Genomic DNA, 18,440 nt, shown 5'->3' with positions numbered 1-18,440 from the left:
TGCAAAGCTCCTCTTTGATATGCCAAAGTCCTACCAAATCCATATGATGATACTTCTTGAAAACAATATACACATATGTTGCTTGTTTTTGCATTGAGCTTTGTCAAATTGTTGTGACCCTTGAGAGAATTCTTTTCATGCTTTCAAGATCAAGATTCACGTGCACCACATACCCCTTGCTATGCTTCTTTGAGAAGTTAGCATTGTACCATCCTCATTCCACAAAATAAATGCTCCACTATATGTATTGGTCTCTCTCTCTCTCCAGTTTTTGTTAAAAAAAGAAAAAAAGAAGAAGAAGAGAGGCATGGGCTATCGAGAAAAAAAATATGGACACATAAGGTCCAAGTATTGAAAAAAAGAAACAAATGTGCGCACATGAAGGTCCATAAAAAAAAGAGAGAGAGAAAAAAAAGATAGCCATGCTCTCAGAGAATTTATATTGGGAGAGAGATCGTACAAAAGGAGTTTCCATTCCATCCATCACAATCCATGCACGTGAACATCTTGATCTAATTGTATGACTGTTTTTCTCTTTGGATCCCGGTCTTGACTTTGCAATACATGAGATAGAGTATGCCTTATCCTTCATACCCTACCTTGAGCTCCACATATAGCCATAACTAGAAGTAGGATGAAGAAAGGCAAGTAAAATGCCTTGGCAAGAACATATACACATTGAGCGATCCGAGAGAATCAAATGAGGAGCTAAGTAAGGTTTGTTTTGAAAACTTATTGAAAAACCCCCAAGCTACTTGACATGAGGAGTAGAAGTGATTTGATTCGCGACCATTCCATTCCTCAACTACCCAAGATGGCATGATAGACACTTCAAAGTTCCCAAGTGCGAGGTATGATTAGGATTATCTCTTGTGCTCGCGTCATACCTTTGGAAGTCATGTTCCACCTTAGTCCTTTCTGCTTTACTCGAGGACGAGCAAAGTCTAAGTGTGGGGGAGTTGTTGATGGCTCTTAGTATCAAATCTAGGCCGTCAACTCCTGCATAAATATATAAAATGTAAACATCAACATAGTGGTAGGGGTTTATTACTAACCATTTCCATGAGTATTGGTATATATTTGTATGAAGGTGAAATAAGGGTGAAAACACACTTCAAGAGCATGGAAAACACTCCTCAATCCAAGGCAAAAGGCATTGAAAGCATTCGGGTGCTCTAGCCTAAGAGGGGGAGGGGGTGAATTAGGCTCTCTAAAAACCTTAACCTATGGCTCCAACTAGTTTGCACAAACTTAAACTAAAACAAGCTATCTAGATGTGCAACTACGGTTCACCTTAGTGTGAAACCCTCATCCCAAAAGAGTTTGCAACCTATAGCCAATCCTAACAAGATAGTACACTAAGAAAGTAAAGGCACACAAGTTGCAATATGAAATGTGGAAGCTTAAAGAGAGGGATGAGAGGAAGCGAACTCTCGACACAAGGATTTATCCCGTGGTTCGGATTGCCACAAAGGCGCCCCTATGTCCATGTTGTTGAAGCACTCACGAAGAGTATCGCTTCCCGGCAATCAAGTATCTTCCGTGAACACAATCACGGTCACCTTGATCCCAATCTTCACTAAGGGAGATTGCCCACAAAGGAGGGGTCTCCGTCCCCCGCAAAAAGTTGTCGATGCCTCCACACCAAGTCGGAGGGTCGTTGACGTGCCGGCGAGCCACCAATGCTCCAAGGAGGCCGGCACACCGAGATACAAGTTTGGTTCACTCTAGAACCACAGCACAAGGATCTAAACCTTGCTTGATCACTCACTCAAGAGCTAACATAGCACTAACATCACAAAGCTTTGTGCTAAGGACTAAGGATTTGATCTTTATGCTCTTGGATGGCTTGGAGGTGTTCTTGGGTGTGTGTGTGTGATGTCTTAGGACTCCAGCAAACTCAAAATGGGCGGGGTGAGGTGTATATATAGGCCACAAAGTCTTGTAGCCGTTGCTCCAACGGTCAGCAGAAACAGCATACCATCGGATGAACAGATGCCTCTGCATTGGGTGGCGTCGATTCATCCAGTCACTCTTAGACCTGAAGTAGCCATTGAGCTTCTGACGCACTGTCTGCAGCACCATCGGTTTAACCGATGATTGGGTGTCAGTTAATCCGGTCACTCACAGCACTCAACTAGCCGTTGGACCTCTTTCTCTCCTGCTGACGTCATTACACCAGTGCTATGCTCCGATGCACCACCGGTTCAACTGGTGCTGAAGGCGTGGCTCCTGCGCGCTTGACATCGTCTCTGGAACATAGTACATTGAATGCACCGATGCCTCTCTTGACACCGTCGGTTCATCCGGTGCTTCACTTCTTTCTTCACTTGATCTCCAGAGGCGCGCAGACTTGTGCCAGAGCCAGGGCGTCGGATCTTCCAACAACCATCGGATGCACCGATGCTAAGGCATCGGTTCTTCCGGTGCTACTGAACTTGGCCAATTCAGCATTTCCTTGAGTTCTTTCTTTATGTTTTGCTTTGTATGGCCTTTTTACTCCATCCCTGGGATCTAGAAATGTTCAATTAACAAAACCATTAGTCCCATTGATTGTTGTCATACGATCACCAAAATCACTTGAAATGGCATAAATGGTGCCATGTTCGTTACAATCTCCCCCTTTTTGGTGATTGATGACAACACAATCAAAGCAAGCATAAAATTTTCAAGAATTGACAAATTGAACCACTTACACTCGCTTGGACGTTTAGCACCATCCAATGATGGTTTGGCCTCCCCCTAAAACCATGATTCCCCCTTTGTTCCTCCCCCTATCTTGCTATTCCTTCCTCATAAGTTGACTGATTCACTTAGGTATTTCTCCCCCTTGGGATATACTTCTCATCCTTGAGAAAATACCTGGCTTTGATCCATATTCTCCCCCTTTGGAATCAAATCACCTAAAAAAGTCTTGCACCTAAAAGGTATTGCAAAACAATTATAGCTCAAGAGAAGGTTAGTAGCCTAGGGAGTTAGTTCCTGGCTTATGATCCAAAAGTATGATATCAATGAAGATACCAATTGAAAATTCACTACGGTGAATCACAAATCACGAAACTAGCATGACATGAGCTAAGCTTTCCATAAGTATGTGCACAAAAAGATAATGTGAAAATCAAGTGCACAACTAGATTTTATAACTAGAAAGCTTAGATCATATCATGCATGGAGGTAGCTCTAAAAAAGATAAGAAATTGACAATGATACCAATTGAAATAATTTAGAACCTTACATATCTCCGGGGGATCCTTTTGTTTACCTTGCATGTACCAATTTGAAAGTGACTTGCAACCAATTGAAAGTCTTTGAAAGAAGAGCACTTGGTACACCAAGGTTAAGCAAATGTATGAGCACATAGCCTATGAACTTAGATATGAGTATTTAAGTTCAATAGAGCATGGCTCAATATGCATGAAAGCACATTATTTTATCTAATCGCTCTTATAGAGTTGTTTGTTCACATTGAGCGTGAATAACATTCTCTTAGAGTGTTAACTCCGTGAGACTACAAAAGATAAACTTGCAAACATGCTAGTCTCAAAATCACAACCCATAGGATGAACTCCCCCTAAATGTGTGCATTTAGTGTTTGAATCACCAAGCAAATGTATGCACATTGATTTTGACACAATTGGAAAGTTTACCCTATAGTTTGTGTTCATGGTACACATACGAAATACATACCTCATGAAGTCCATGTACCATGAAGGTAACCTTGTGTAGCTTTCTACACACTTATCAAACTATGTAGGTTGCTCATGGGTAAGAATCATGGCACAAGCAACTTACCAATTATAACACTAGGAGATGCAAAAATGCAAACATCCTAGCAAGAGCAATGGAGCTACATGATGCTTGAATTGAAATCTAGCTACCATTACCTTATGGGGGACTTGGACAACAAATGTCCAAGTGGTGAGCTTAGCTTGTTTTGGCTTGAATCTTCACTTCAACTTGTAAGCTAAGCCTCCAAATCCCCCGAATCCGTCCTTGGCTTTAAGTCTCCTTTGGAACCCACATTTGAGACCCCTTCATATTGGTGATGATGTCCTTGGGCACCCAAATGGAGTGGTTCCAACTCCTTTCCTTCTGCCCAACCTTGTGAGCAACCACCTTGCCATTGATCTTCTTTTTTATCATATAGGAGGGTGCATTTGTTCCTCCGGTTGGGCTTGATGTAGATGTGAGAACTCTTGATTGTGAGCTTCTTCTTGTTCTTATCATCCGGAAGCTTCTTCCTTGGTTGAGAGCACTTGTTGGACTTGTGGTCTTCTTTGTGGCACTTGGAGCAAGTCACGGTGGATCCCTTCTCAAGCTTCTTCAACATGTCTTCACAGTTATCTTGAGAAGGTTGGACATTGCTCTCTATGCATTTGCCCTTCATTCTATACAAGTCCTTCATGAGCCTTTCCACTTCTTGCTTGAGCTCATCATTCTCCTTGGCAATAGATCATCACATGATTCTATAACAATATTCTCATTGCATTTCTCATTGCAAGGGTTAGAGCAAGATTCATCAATTAAATCAATGCAAGAAGTTGAAGTATCTACCCTAGAGATTGGAATTGCACAAGGGATAGTTTGCTTCATTTCCAAAGAGTCATTAGTATCATTAATGCACTCAAATTTAACTTGAGCTCTTCATGCTTCTTGCTAAGCAATTTGAATTTGCACATCAAATCTTCAAAATTTGTAGAAAGAGAAGCATTTAGATCATTGAGAGCATTAAGGTTTTTAATTTCTTTTGATTGTTTCTTAATGAATTTTTGGTGCTCATGAACTAAGTCAAGAACTTCATCAATTGAAGGAGAATCGGAGTCATCATCACTTACATCGCTATCCATACCTTTGGCCATAAAGCAAGTGTTGGATGATGATCCCATGAGGGTGGTGAATTTCTTGTTGATTCATCACTTGAACTTGCACTTGATTCTTTACCACTGCTTACCCATTCACCAAATACGGCATATGATTCATGCTTGGGCTTCTTCTCCTTCTTTTGCTTGTTCTTCTTGAACTTCTTCTCAACCTTCATGAGTTGATGGTGAGGCCCATCTTTGAGGAAGACCATATACCCCATTGAATTGATTTCCTTTAAGCATTTGTTCATCCTCTTCACTTGCTTGTAGAAGTTGAGGTTCATGGGCTCTTTTTCATCATTTGAGGAGCTTCTTGCATCCTCTTCTTCCTCATCACTTGAGCTACCTTTGATGGCCATCTTCTTCAACTTCTTGAGTTGCTTGCATGCAAGTGTGCTATGTGTTCGTGAAGAAGATGGCGCCTTTGTTTGATGTCATTGCATAGCTCATGGGCAATCACCTTGTTGAGGACTTGATTTGATGTCATCGTGTCGAGCTCTTTCTCATATAGAATTGTGGTCACTAAATCATAGTCCGGCCTTCGGAGTGAGTGAAGGATCTTACGAATGAGTTCCAAGTCTTCAATTTGCTTCACACCTATGGAATTAATCTCATTCACAAGAGTGTTCAAGCATGAGTACACTGATTCGGCATTCTCATCATCAAGTTGCTTAAAGCTATTAAGCTTATCAATGAGAACATGATATCTTTCGTTGGCAACATCCTCCGTGTCCTCATGGTTCTCAGTGATAGTCTTCCATAGCTCTTTAGCATTTCACAAGAATAAACACGATTGAACACATTGTCACTAAGAGAATACAAGATTATGCATTTAGTGGTGACATCATGCTTCTCTTGTTGACCATTATTTTTTACACCTTCACTCACAACTCTCCAAACGTTTAGTCCCGTCGCTTGGAGATGGGCTTGCATTAAAACTTCCATCGTTGGAAGCCCGTACCGTCGAACCGTGGAGCGGGTCTAAAAGGATCCATCCTTTCCCCCTAAGAGCTAACTCACTAGGCGGTGAAGCCTACAGATCTAATGAGCCGGTAAACACAAATTTGCCAATGGAATTGGCTTTCTTTGTGAGAGAAGTGAGTCCCGGCTCTGATACCAATTGAAAGCGTTCGGGTGCTCTAGCCTAAGAGGGGGAGGGGGTGAATTAGGCTCTCTAAAAACCTTAACCTATGGCTCCAACTAGTTTGCACAAAACTTAAACTAAAACAAGCTATCTAGATGTGCAACTACGGTTCACCTTAGTGTGAAACCCTCATCCCAAAAGAGTTTTGCAACCTATAGTCAATCCTAGCAAGATACTACACTAAGAAAGTAAAGGCACACAAGTTGCAATATGAAATGCGGAAGCTTAAAAAGAGGGAAGAGAGGAAGTGAACTCTCGACACGAGGATTTATCCCGTGGTTCGGATTGCCACAAAGGCGCCCCTACGTCCACGTTGTTGAAGCACTCACGAAGAGTATCGCTTCCCGGCAATCAAGTCTCTTCCGTGAACACAATCACGGTCACCTTGATCCTGATCTTCACTAAGGGAGATTGCCCACGAAGGAGGGGTCTCCGTCCCCCGCACAAAGTTGTCGACGCCGCTCCACACAAAGCCGGAGGGTCGTTGACGTGCCGGCGAGCCACAAATGCTCCAAGGAGGCCGGCGCACCGAGATACAAGTTTGGTTCACTCTAGAACCACAGCACAAGGATCTAAACCTTGCTTGATCACTCACTCAAGAGCTAACTTAGCACTAACACTCACAAAGCTTGTGCTAAGGACTAAGGATTTGATCTTTATGCTCTTGGATGGCTTTGAGGTGTTCTTAGATGTGTGTGTGATGTCTTGGGACTCCAGCAAACTCAAATGGCCGGGGTGAGGCATATATATAGGCCACCAAGTCTTGTAGCCGTTGCTCCAATGGTCAGCAGAAAACAGCATACCATCTGATGAACCGATGCCTCTGCATGGGGTAGCGTCGGTTCATCCGGTCACTCTTAGACCTGAAGTAGCCGTCGAGCTTCTGATGCATTGTCTGCAGCACCATCGGTTTAACCGATGAATGGGTGTCGGTTAATCCGGTCACTCAAAGCACTCAACTAGCCATTGGACCTCTTTCTCTCCTGCTGACGTCATTACACCGGTTCTATGCTCCGATGCACCACCGGTTCAACAGGTGTTGAAGGCGTGGCTCTTGCGCGCTTGACATCGTCTCTGGAACATAGTACATTGAATGCACCGATGCCTCTCCTGATACCGTCGGTTCATCCGGTGCTTCACTTCTTTCTTCACTTGATCTCCAGAGGTGCGCAGACTTGTGCCAGGGCCAGGACGTCGGATCTTCCGACAACCATTGAATGCACCGATGCTAAGGCATAGGTTCTTTCGGTGCTACTGAACTCGTCCAATTCAGCATTTCTTTGAGTTCTTTCTTCTTGTTTTGCTTTGTATGGCCTTTTTACTCCATCCCTGGGATCTAGAAATGTTCAATTAACAAAACCATTAGTCCCATTGATTGCGTTGTCATACGATCACCAAAATCACTCGAAATGGCATAAACGGTGTCATGTTCGTTACAGGCATCAACCAATCAGAGCGCGATATTTAGCCAGGCATGGATTCATGGGCCCACTTGAGCAAGCTACCGACTTAGAGAGGAGCTATTACTAGCAGATTAGTGATGAGGACCCACCTAGCAGGCCAATTCGGAGCCGGCCATAGGTCGGCCGACCTGCCGACCTACCCACAGCACCAACCGACCTTAGCCTTCGACGTGGCAGCTCCCCATTGGTCCTAGAAGTCGGTTCTGGTAGGATCACCTGCTGAAACCGACCTTGCTGGCCGTGGCTCCCTCCTATATATATGAGGGGAGGGGCTCCAAATGAAGACATCCACCAAGTGCTCATCCAAGCGTCCTCTTTGGTTTAGAGTTGTCTTAGAGTAGGGAGAGGGTAGAGGTACTCAGGAGGGGTGCCGGTCTTCAGCGCTCTTCTCCATTTTGTACCTCTACGAGAGTGAGAGAGTAGTTCGAGAGAAGTGCTGGGGTGTCGGCTCTCTGCTCCCAGCTTGTACCTTTACGGATACTGCTACATTCTTCGGTGTTTAGTAAGTATTCGTGGTTCCTATCTCTAGTATTATACTTGGTATAGTAGATGCTTGTAGTGCTTGTAGCTGAGTGAGATCAGTTCTCTTACTCGCGGGTTCATCGCGCCGTATTTGTACGGAGTGCTGTAGTTTACTATAGGAGCTCATACATAGTTAGACTGTAGTAGTAATCAGTAGCGTAGGCGTGGTGTCTAGGCTAAGGGTTATCCTTCGTTTGCCTTATATCCCACGGTTTGTTAGAGGTAGGCCGTAGGTGGTGATAGCCCTATTGGTCATTCGTAATCGTCTACGTTCGGATATAGCGTAGAGCTGTTGGCCGGAGTCGACTGGCAGACCAGTTGTAAGCCGGTGCCCGAAGCGAGTATTGTGCCCGAGAGATCGACCTTTAACTCAGCAGTAGTGATATCTTATGAATCCTGTCTTCCCTTCTACCTATCTTGGTGTGTCCTTGGACCGATTAGAATAGAAGAGAGTACACACACATTCCCTGTGGATTCGATGACCCTTGGAATACTCTGAGGTGAAAGCTACAACGGTATCCGTGCGCTTGCGGATTTATTGGTGACACTAAAATACCCAACACTCCCCCGTCCACGAGGGTTCTGCCGACTCCAATGTTGCAGATCGTGGGTGTTACCACGATCGGGAGGAGGCCAACTCCCCCCGTGTTGGAGGGGTGATCGCCCTGGTCGAAAGTGACTGGGGTACTTGACCACTTCAGAGGCTAGGTGCCTCTGGGTGCCAGTGCTACCGTGCAGACCTCCCTCCAGAGGAGCTTGGCCTTCTGCCGAGAGGGAGGCATGCCCGCGCCTCCGAAGATGGTGGCCACCGCGTGCTGGGGCTCCAAGAAGCCCAAGCCGGGCCCGTTGGGGCCAGGGGGCCATGGTTTTCACGGTGGTCGGCGTCGATCATTGTGGTCCTTCTGCCACTCCGCCGCCAGGTCCATGACCAGGCGGCATTCGGTGAGGTCGTGGTGGCCGGTGCGGTGGAGCTCGCACCATTTCCCCCCGCCCTGGTGGGCGGGAGCGGGTGCCTTCTCGCCGGCAGGCACGCCACCGGCAGGTGGCTTGGGGCGTCCCTCTGCCGCCAGGACGGCGGCGGCCTTCCTCTTGTTCTTCTTGATGCCGAGCTTCAGGGTGTCGCCCTCTGGAGGGTCCTCCGGCGCGCACCGGTGCACAACGTGAGCGTGCGCCTCCGATTCGCCGGCGCACTTATCCGCCAGCGCGAACAGCTCAGAGACGGTTTCCACGTTGTGGGTCTCCAACTTGCTCACCAACCGCTTGTTGGTGACGCCTTCACTTAATGCCATGATAACAGTTGCTGGAGATATACGATGAATGGTGTTGGGAACCTGACTGAAACATTGGATGTACTGTCGCAGCGATTCACCCTTGTGTTGTCGAACGGCGAGAAGGTCGCCGCGCGTTCTGGGTCGGGTGAACGACCTAGAGAAGTTAGTGATGAACTGCTTGCACAGCTCCCCCCAGGATCCGACAGATCTTGGCGGAAGGTTCATCATCTAGAACCGCGCGGTCCCCCGGAGAGCGACATGGAAGTAGTTGGCCATGACTCGGGGCCCTCCTTCCGCCGCTTGGATGGCGGTGGTGTAGATCTGGAGGAACTCCTCCGGGTCGATGGTGCCATCGTACTTCTCCGGCAAGTCGGGTCGGAACTTCGTGGGCCAATCGACCCATTGCATATCCGCCGTGAATGCTCAGCAGCCGGCCCCGTAGGGGCCGATGTCATCGCCGGAAAGGGTGACCGTACCGGCAGGTATGCCTGAGGATGTCTGTTCGTCCTCCGCCAGGCGCCGCCATTTTCATCCTCTTTCCAGGAAGGTACGGGCGTCCTCGCGGGCCCTCAAGTCGTTGAGCTTGGAGCGAAGGTTGGAGCCCCAGGCGGTACAGGCGACCGGGGCCGGTGACCGCTGTTGATGGCCATTATTTCACATTCTGACCGTCAACTTCAGGGGAGTAAATTGAGCTTTATACTATGTTCCATTCATATTCTATTTAATTCTAATAAGTTCCACAAGTTTTGAATGAGTTGTGATTTCAGGTGAACATGTACCAAAGTTTGACGAAAAAGGGCAAAAACCCAAGCCGACCAGCCTCTCCTAGGACGGCCGGCCTGGCACCTCTACATACTGTGCCATGTCTTTGATCCAGGGGCAATGTGACACAACCACAATGCCTCTGAGTCATGGATTGGATGCCAGTTTGATTGAGTGGACCAAAAGGCTTGCACAAGGATCAAAGGACCCACAACTCTGTGCAAGATTGTGTCCAAGTCACCGATCCACCTCACAGGAAGATCACGAGCGTACAAGTGAAACGTCGGTGCAACGAAGGGCCAAGGAGAGCTAGAGGGAGGCCGGCTAGCCTCCCCTAGGCCGGCCGGCCGGCCTAGCACAAGCAGGCGTTGAGGCTACACCACTGTCACCGTCACCAGGAGAAGATCATAAGCGTCTAGGAGAAGGCGGTGGCCAGATGGCAACATTCCCTGGCCTGCCGGCCTAGGGGAGGCCGGTCAGCCCCACTTGGAAGCCTCTGGAGCTAGGTCTTGGCATGGAAGTTAAGCTCAACTGCCACACTTGCTTACCACTAACGCCAACTGATTTACCGCCCAAGAACCGACCCTGGAAGGCTATAAATAGCACTCTCATCCTCACATGTAAACACACACCATTGGAGCTCATTCTCTCTTTACTTTCTAGAGTAGTTTAGTAGTATGGGAGTTAGAGTCGAGTTGAGCTTGCTCGGGATTTCGGAGTCGTCAGAAGTCTGGTATAGCTCTCGTATCTTTCTTTTGACTTTATTAATATAAGTTATCTTCTCTACTTTCTGAGTTAGCTTTACTTTCCGCATTCGTTATCCTCTCAAATCTGAGTGTTCAGCTCGAGCGCGGAAGTTGTATCCGTTAGCTGAGGCTAAGTATCTCTCTAATAGTCGGGATTCTATCTTATGGGTTTTCTCGCCCGGACTAGAGTATCTCAAGTCAGTGCTCTAGGTTGAGGGGGATTTTCTCTCGAAGGCCTCGAGAGAAATCCTAACACTGATCGTGGGCATGGTGTCTGAGCTTAGTGTTAGCTAGAAAGTGTGTTCCACCCCACGGAACCGTTGTGGTAGGCGGCAGGTGGTGACAGCCCTTTCCGTCCCTCGTAGTTTACCACGTTTGGGTGATTTCATAGCAGTAGTGCCGACTGCCGTTGGACTCTCTTCTTATCCCAGTCTGAGTCCTTCCCTGAGGCCACCGAAATAAGCTCTATCTTCCCAAGGATTAGTTAGCTACTTAGTCTGATCTAGAGAGGCTAGCTCGATAGTTCAGAAGTGTATCAGGTGTCTTATCTCGCTCGTTGTCCTCCTAGCTGCTACCACTCTAAGGAGTTGAGCCTCCGTGTGTCAGTCGGTCATTGATTGGCCATTTATTCTATTCTTGTATCTGGCTTACCCCCGTCTAGTTAGTCTGTCGATTAAGCTAGTACGGTTATCATTCGATTTACGTTACTCTTTACCATAGTGCTTCCCTGAGGAAAAATATGATACCTTGGAATACTCCAAGGTGAAGTGCTACAGCGGTGATTCTGTGCGCTTGCACAATTTACATGGAAAAAAAATAGCGCGCTATTTTCGTGCTATAGCGCCGCTATAGCGGGATGAAGCAAGTGCCGCGATGCTATTGCTAATTTTCACGCTATTGGCGCTATCGGCGCTATTTCGTGTGATTGCGCCGCTAAACGCTAATAGAGCCATAGCGCCTCTATTTTCCCGCTATTGCTACCAGGTCTAAAATAGCTTATGTTATCAAGTATCAACTTATCATCGATCATGTTGACTGTTATTATGTTGGAAACTCATGGATTATGTTGAAAATTCATGGATTATGTTGGTTGTTATTATGTTATTATCAACTTATCATAGTTTTTTATTTTTTCCTGTCACTTGTAAACAAATAGCGCGCTATAGCAACGCTATAGCGGCAGCAAAGCTAACGCTACTCCACTTAGCTGCCGCTATAGCGCGGTCATAGCGCCGCTATAGCGCTGTCATAGCGGCGCTATAGCGCCAATAGTAGCTAGAAAAGGTCAAACGTTATTTTCAATAGCCCACGATTTTTTTCGTTGTTTTATATTCTATTGGGCATATGAAATGCCAACAAGCATTTCTGGTGCTGTTGCCGGGGAAGCAATTGGCTAAAGATATCATAAATAGTTTGATAAACTTTACTAGTTTGTCACCGCTAATCTTAGCGGGCTTACCATTGCTCTCTCTATCTTTTGATTGATGCAGAGCAGTGCATGACCGGTTTCGACCTACCAAATAACTTCAACCCGAATCCAGAAAGAATTGGGAGAATTGTGAGACGCCGCGTCGTCCCACCTCAGAAAAGACTCGCTTGGCCTATCAGCTCTCCATCCACTTCAGCCTCATCACCCATGGCTCAGAAGACTCTTCGTTAGTTCTCAGCTCCGTCCAGTAGCCACATTCCTACTGGATTGAACCAAGACCAAGCCGGCAATGACGGCTTTGAGCGCAAAACTAGACTGGTGAACATGGTTCAAGCAAGTCCGTTCTATGGAAAGGCATCTGAGGATGCCAACACCCATCTCCAGAACTTTCTGGAGGTGAGTAACACCATCAACCCCAAAGGAACTACGATTGATATCGTCCGCCTTCGGCTATTCCCGTTCTCATTGCTCGGGAAAGTCAAGACGTGGTTTTACTCCAACAAGGAAGCCTTCACGACATGGGAAGCTTGTTCAAATGCATTCCTGGCCATGTATTTCCCGGTGGGCATGACAAATGCCCTCCGGAACAGAATCTCCAGTATCCAACAACTACCGGATGAGACTATCCCAGAGGCCTGGGGGCATCTACAGGAGTACATACAAGCATGCCCACACCACGGCATGGAGGAATGGCTGATTATTCAGAATTTCTTCCATGGCCTAAATCAGCAAGCCAAGGACCACGTTGATGCAGCAGCTGGTGGTTCCTTTCTTTCTCTCGACGTTGCGGGAGCAAAGACGCTGATAGACAAGATAACCTCCAATCAGAGTTGGAGAGGTGAAAAGAAGCCAGACCATCCCAGGGGCGTGCATCAAATCGATAGTCGATATGCTGGCCGCTAAGATGGACCTTCTGATGAAGAAACTGGAATCTCCACACAAGGTGGTAAACTAGGTTTCAGAGTCTCGAATGACATGTGAAACATGTGGCGAGACAAGGCACTCGGGCACCTCGTGCCCCCTTACTCAAGAGGATGTGAACTTTGTTGGAACCAACAACAACAATCCCAACTCGGGATTCCGTCCTCAGCAAGGTTGGAACTCAAAGCCCAACCCCTTCGGTCAACAGCAAGGTATGAACTTTAATAACAATTTTCAGCCTTCCTTAAAAGACCTAGTGTACGGCCAGAAACAGATAAATGACAACATTATCAAGAAGTTTCTTGCTAATGAAAAGATTCTGGAATCCTTGGCTGCACAACTAGAGGGCTTTAACTCTGTTATTAAAAACCAGTTGAGCTTCAACAAAATGATAGAAAGTCAAGTAGCTCAACTAGCCTTATCCTGTCCTAACGCTAACACGGGGAAACTGCCTAGGCAACCGGAAGTTCCCTCAAAAGAAAACGTTAATGCGGTGACTACGCGTGGTGATAAGTCCACACGGGAGCCACCTTTCCCATAGGATGCCGTAGCCGCTAGCCATGCCGACACTGAAGACGAAGCATAGGAGGAGGCCGTCAACTCCAACACAATTGTAGCCTAGGAAGACCCCGTGGAACCCCCTAGAACTTCACAGGATTACCACGACACAATTGCCTTACCGTTTCCGGAGCGGATAAGGAAGCCGGTGGCCGATGAACAATTCGGCAAGTTCGTCGAGGTAATAAAGAAGTTGTTTGTCAATATACTGCTTCTTGATGCTATGCAGGTGCCTACGTATGCCAAGTATATCAAAGATATTCTTGGAAATAAGAGAGCGCTTCCCACAACTGAGGTCGTGCAGTTAATACAAGAGTGTAGTGCTGCTATACTCAACCCTCTCCTCATGAAGAAGAAGGACCCATGTTGCCCAACCATCACACGCTCGATCGGGACCCAACATTTCTCAAACGCTCTGCGACTTGGGAGCAAGTGTCAGCTCATGCCCAAGGTAGTTTATGACCGCCTTAACCATCACACGCTTGCCCCTACTGCCATGTGTTTGCAGCTAGTGGACCAATCGGTTCGCTACCCCGCGGGAATAGCAGAGAACATTTCGGTCAAGATCCGAAATTTCCTGATTTCCGTCGACTTCGTCGTCCTCGACATGGAAGTCGACACCAAGACACCTCTCATTCTGGGAAGGTCGTTCTTGAGCACAGCAAATGCGAGTATCGATGTGGGAGCCGGAGAAATCCAGCTCAACATCAATGGCCAGAAGGAGAAGTTTGCCTTCAAACCGAAGATTGAACAATGCCCACAAGTCAAGGCAATCAACCGGAAAAAGAAATCCGAGAAAGAGCTAGAGAAGCCATCCATCCCACCTATTGAAGCCCTCATTGAGTACGTAGAAAGTATGTGGATTCAAGAGGAGGCGAAGCAAATCAAGCTTCACAACTACAGAAACGTGAGACGAAGGATCCAGCGTAAGAAATTTCTGGAATCGGAAAAGAAAGAGGTCGAAGCAACACCCACACCCAAGAAAGTGTGGTGGAAGAAAGTGTCATCATCAGGGACTCCACCTAGCAACGACAAACAAACCAAAGGTATGGAGAGTCCAGCTCCAGACTCAAAACCTGAGCCTGCGCCGTGAGGTTTACGGTATGTACCCATCATCACATTGCATATAGGATAGTTTAAATTTCCTAGCATAAATTTCATTTCATCTTTGCATAGCAGTATTTGTTTTTGAACCAAAGCATATTTGAATATCGAAACTCTGCATTCGAAAGGACTTCACAAAAAGTTTCGAAAAATTTCGGCCAAGTGTTAGGCCGACCGGCCCCATCAAGGCCGGCCGGCTCCTCTCCTCCGTTCCCATCCCATCACCACCGAAAGGAGCACTACCCTGCAAGGCTAGGAGCATAGATCACCGTCGTGGCTCGCTCGCCACCGCTTAAAGGCCAGCTGGCCTGCACTCTGCGCCGGGCTATAAAAACCGACAACGGCAACGCTCCTCGACGCATCACATCCTCAGGTTTGCATGCCCCAGCCTGATCACGACCACTCCTGTCCCTTTCTTGAGCCCCTTTGCCTAATTAAGCTCTTTTGAGCTAACTAAGTGGAGAACTCAAGTGCTAGCTCAACCAAAACCAAATAAAATTCTATAGTACTTAGTGAAGTTCATAAACCTGAAAATACCAAAAATATTTTCCCTCGAATAAATTCATGGAACGCTGAACGACGAACGTTTGTGGTGGTGTAACGCCCCACAAGAATGACTAACCTTTCTCCTAATCACCATATCCTTCAGGCATTCTGTGCGCTAACATTTTGCAAGAACCATGATCGGGAGAGCTAAGGAGAGGATCAAGAAGGCGCTCTCGAAGAGCTCAAGAAGCTCACGGAGTTCATCGTCCTCTCGGGATACTATGTCTGTCGACTCCAGTCGCCATACAAATGTCCCGGGATGAAGAGGAAACTCCAGCAGTCCTGGGACCCCATCTCCCCATAAGGATTCTGACAATGGTCGAGCAGATCGCTGTCAAGAACGACTATGAGCGGGAGGCCCTTGAACTATTGAAAAACAAAACTTCAGCCACACCAAAAGGTTCGACACTCGTTCCTCATGAAGTCAGGACTCAAGCAGGACATGAACCAAGCCTTCACCGTTGTCGGATGGGAGGAGTTTGCTGACGTCGTGGAACAAGGTTCACAGCTCCTAACCATGGAATTTCTCATCTCCCTTGCCATTGAAGAAACCAGCACTAAAACTAAAATTTACTTCTGGCTCTTCAATGAACAATTCGTAATGAAGCTAAAAGAGTTTAGCGTCGCGTTGGGTTTTCAAAAAGATGTATCCTTGACCCCAGCGAGCTTGCTAAGAAACACCGTTATGATCGAAATTCCTGGTGGAGCGCTATTTCAAATGAACCTGTGAGTAGTACGAACAGCATAGTCTCCATCCATAATCCTACCCTAAGGTTCCTAGCCAAGTGGTTGGCCATGGTCGTGCACCCTCGTGCAGACCTTCGCCTCTGCAGCTTGCCTGACCTGCAGTACTTGTATGCCATGGCGAAACAAATCCATTGCTCTCCAGTCAGAACCATGCTCGCTCACTAGCAGAAGCTGATCTCTAGCAAGAGTCCCATCGATATGACCTCTCTGGTCACTCGCATTGCGATGGTACATCGGTGTGATGAAAAATGCCGAAGTCACCTATCTACCAGAGACGAGGAGGCATTCAGGTACGAGGTCGGTCTCGAGCATTTTGTGCAAGGGCACATGATGCGCGAAGGACCCAAAAAATTCTATCTTTATGTGTTACCCCAGGTATGACAGGGAGATCGAGCTTCCATGCCCGAGACTCTCTCTCTACTCGGTGAAAAGCCTAACCTTGCAGATGGAGAAGAATGAGCCCGCACAACGGAGTGTTGCAGGTCCACAGACGAGGAGCAGAACCCGACAGGACCAACAAGCCGGAGCAGGATCATCACGACAAGTACCCACGGCCCCCACTACTACGCAGCCCGGACCGTCTACACAGAATATGAATTTCGAGGGAAGTTTTATAGGGTATTATGCCTATGGCGACCCGAACTCATACCAGGCCGGCAGCAGTGGGTATGCCGATGATCAAGGTCCTTACTACCCCGCAGGTATGCATTCGTCTTATGGTCCACAGGTAGGTCCTTTGGCATCACACACTTCAACTATGAGGACTCGATTATGCGAAGCATCTCGACCTCTCGAGCCAGATCACACACCCTTGGCACACAGCAGCAGCAGATGCAGGACACCATAGCATAGAACACCCAGCTGACTCAGCAAAGCTGGGGGTTGACATCGGCCATGCAGTATGATATCTTCAACATCTTCATCCACCTGGGGCTGGACCATCACCCGTCCCAGCCGTACTATCAGCCCCAGCAGTACCAGCAGCCCGAACAGGAGGACAATGACAATGAGGACGAGGGAAGAAGACCGCGACGAGGAAGAGCAGGACTCCGATGAGGAGGCCGGAGCTTCATCGAAGCTTGGGGGGGTCGTATCGCCAGGTAAGTCACCACAGCCCGACCGTCTTTTCAGTAGCCATGCCACAAAAAAAATAAGTATGGAAAAAAATCCATGTTTGAATAAAAGTATGAGTGGAAATCCATGTAAACTCTTGCCTTGGAAATGATGAATAGTTGCTCTGTTCATGCCCCGTATGTGCCTCGTTTACAGCTTTTTACTCTCTTAGTGCATGAGCTAGTTGGCACATTTTAGTTCCACTGAAATATGGGTTGTGTGGAGACATGAGTTTAAAATTCTGAAGTCTAAGTTGTTGCAGGATTCGAGATAGCCCAAACTAGATTTAAAACTGCTTGCTCTAGTAGAGAACCTCTCGGAGTTCTTTTGAAAAATTAAAATCCTGATGAAGGTTTCCCACATGGTTATAATGACCCATCCAGAGCCTTCCATGTTACATAAACCAAATGAGCTATCTTGTGTTATCATGAGCTTAGCCAAATGTGTGTGTCCATCTAGGAAATGGAACTTGTCATCTACCGGTCTTTCTCCTTCACGTATCCATTGTTTGCTAACCTCAAAAAAGTCCACAGTTGTGTACCTAGTCATCCCACATAAGGTCTTCCATCATGAAACTCCAAAGATGTCAAAAGCATATCAGCAAAAGAGAGAGGGGATTATTCTCTAAAAAAATGCTGAAAATGAGAGAAGAGAAGTCCCACTCTCCTAAAGAGTTGCAAATAAAAGAGTTCAAATAAAAAGACTAAATTCCCTTTCCAAGTGTGAGTCCATCTCCTCCCTTTTCCCTTGAACATTACATCCTCCATAAGATTGGAATTTGGTTAAGTTCCAATCCTTCATGGACCACCATTCGGCTCGGCAATACAGGTAACCAAGGTATGCAACACTCTTCCTACCCATGAACTCCACATATCAGCTTTAGTGGTAGGAAAAAGAGGGTCAAAAAACTTCGACACCACATGAGGATCATACACCTTGAGAGACTCGAGAGTACCATTGGGAAACCTGAACTTCTTTTGAAAAATCTTGCAAAACTCCGAGCTAGGAACCTGAATAGGCAGCAGAAAACATTCCGGTAAAGGTTGTTCAATCCTTCAACCGCTCAAGACCAGGGATGAAAACGAATACGCCCCATCCTCCAGAACCTTAGGTATGAGCAACTTACTCATAGTACATACGGGATGAGTAATATGCTGTGCACAAGGTACCTACAGGGTGTGAACATTGATGCAACTCCTGATCCCACCGAGACTCAGTCTAAACTTTGCTCGAGGACGAGCAAAAGTTTAAG

Source organism: Panicum virgatum, chromosome 1K (genome assembly GCF_016808335.1).
Source record: "Panicum virgatum strain AP13 chromosome 1K, P.virgatum_v5, whole genome shotgun sequence".
In the NCBI taxonomy this organism is placed as follows: Eukaryota; Viridiplantae; Streptophyta; class Magnoliopsida; order Poales; family Poaceae; genus Panicum; species Panicum virgatum.
Note: the sequence above shows the minus strand (reverse complement) of the source record.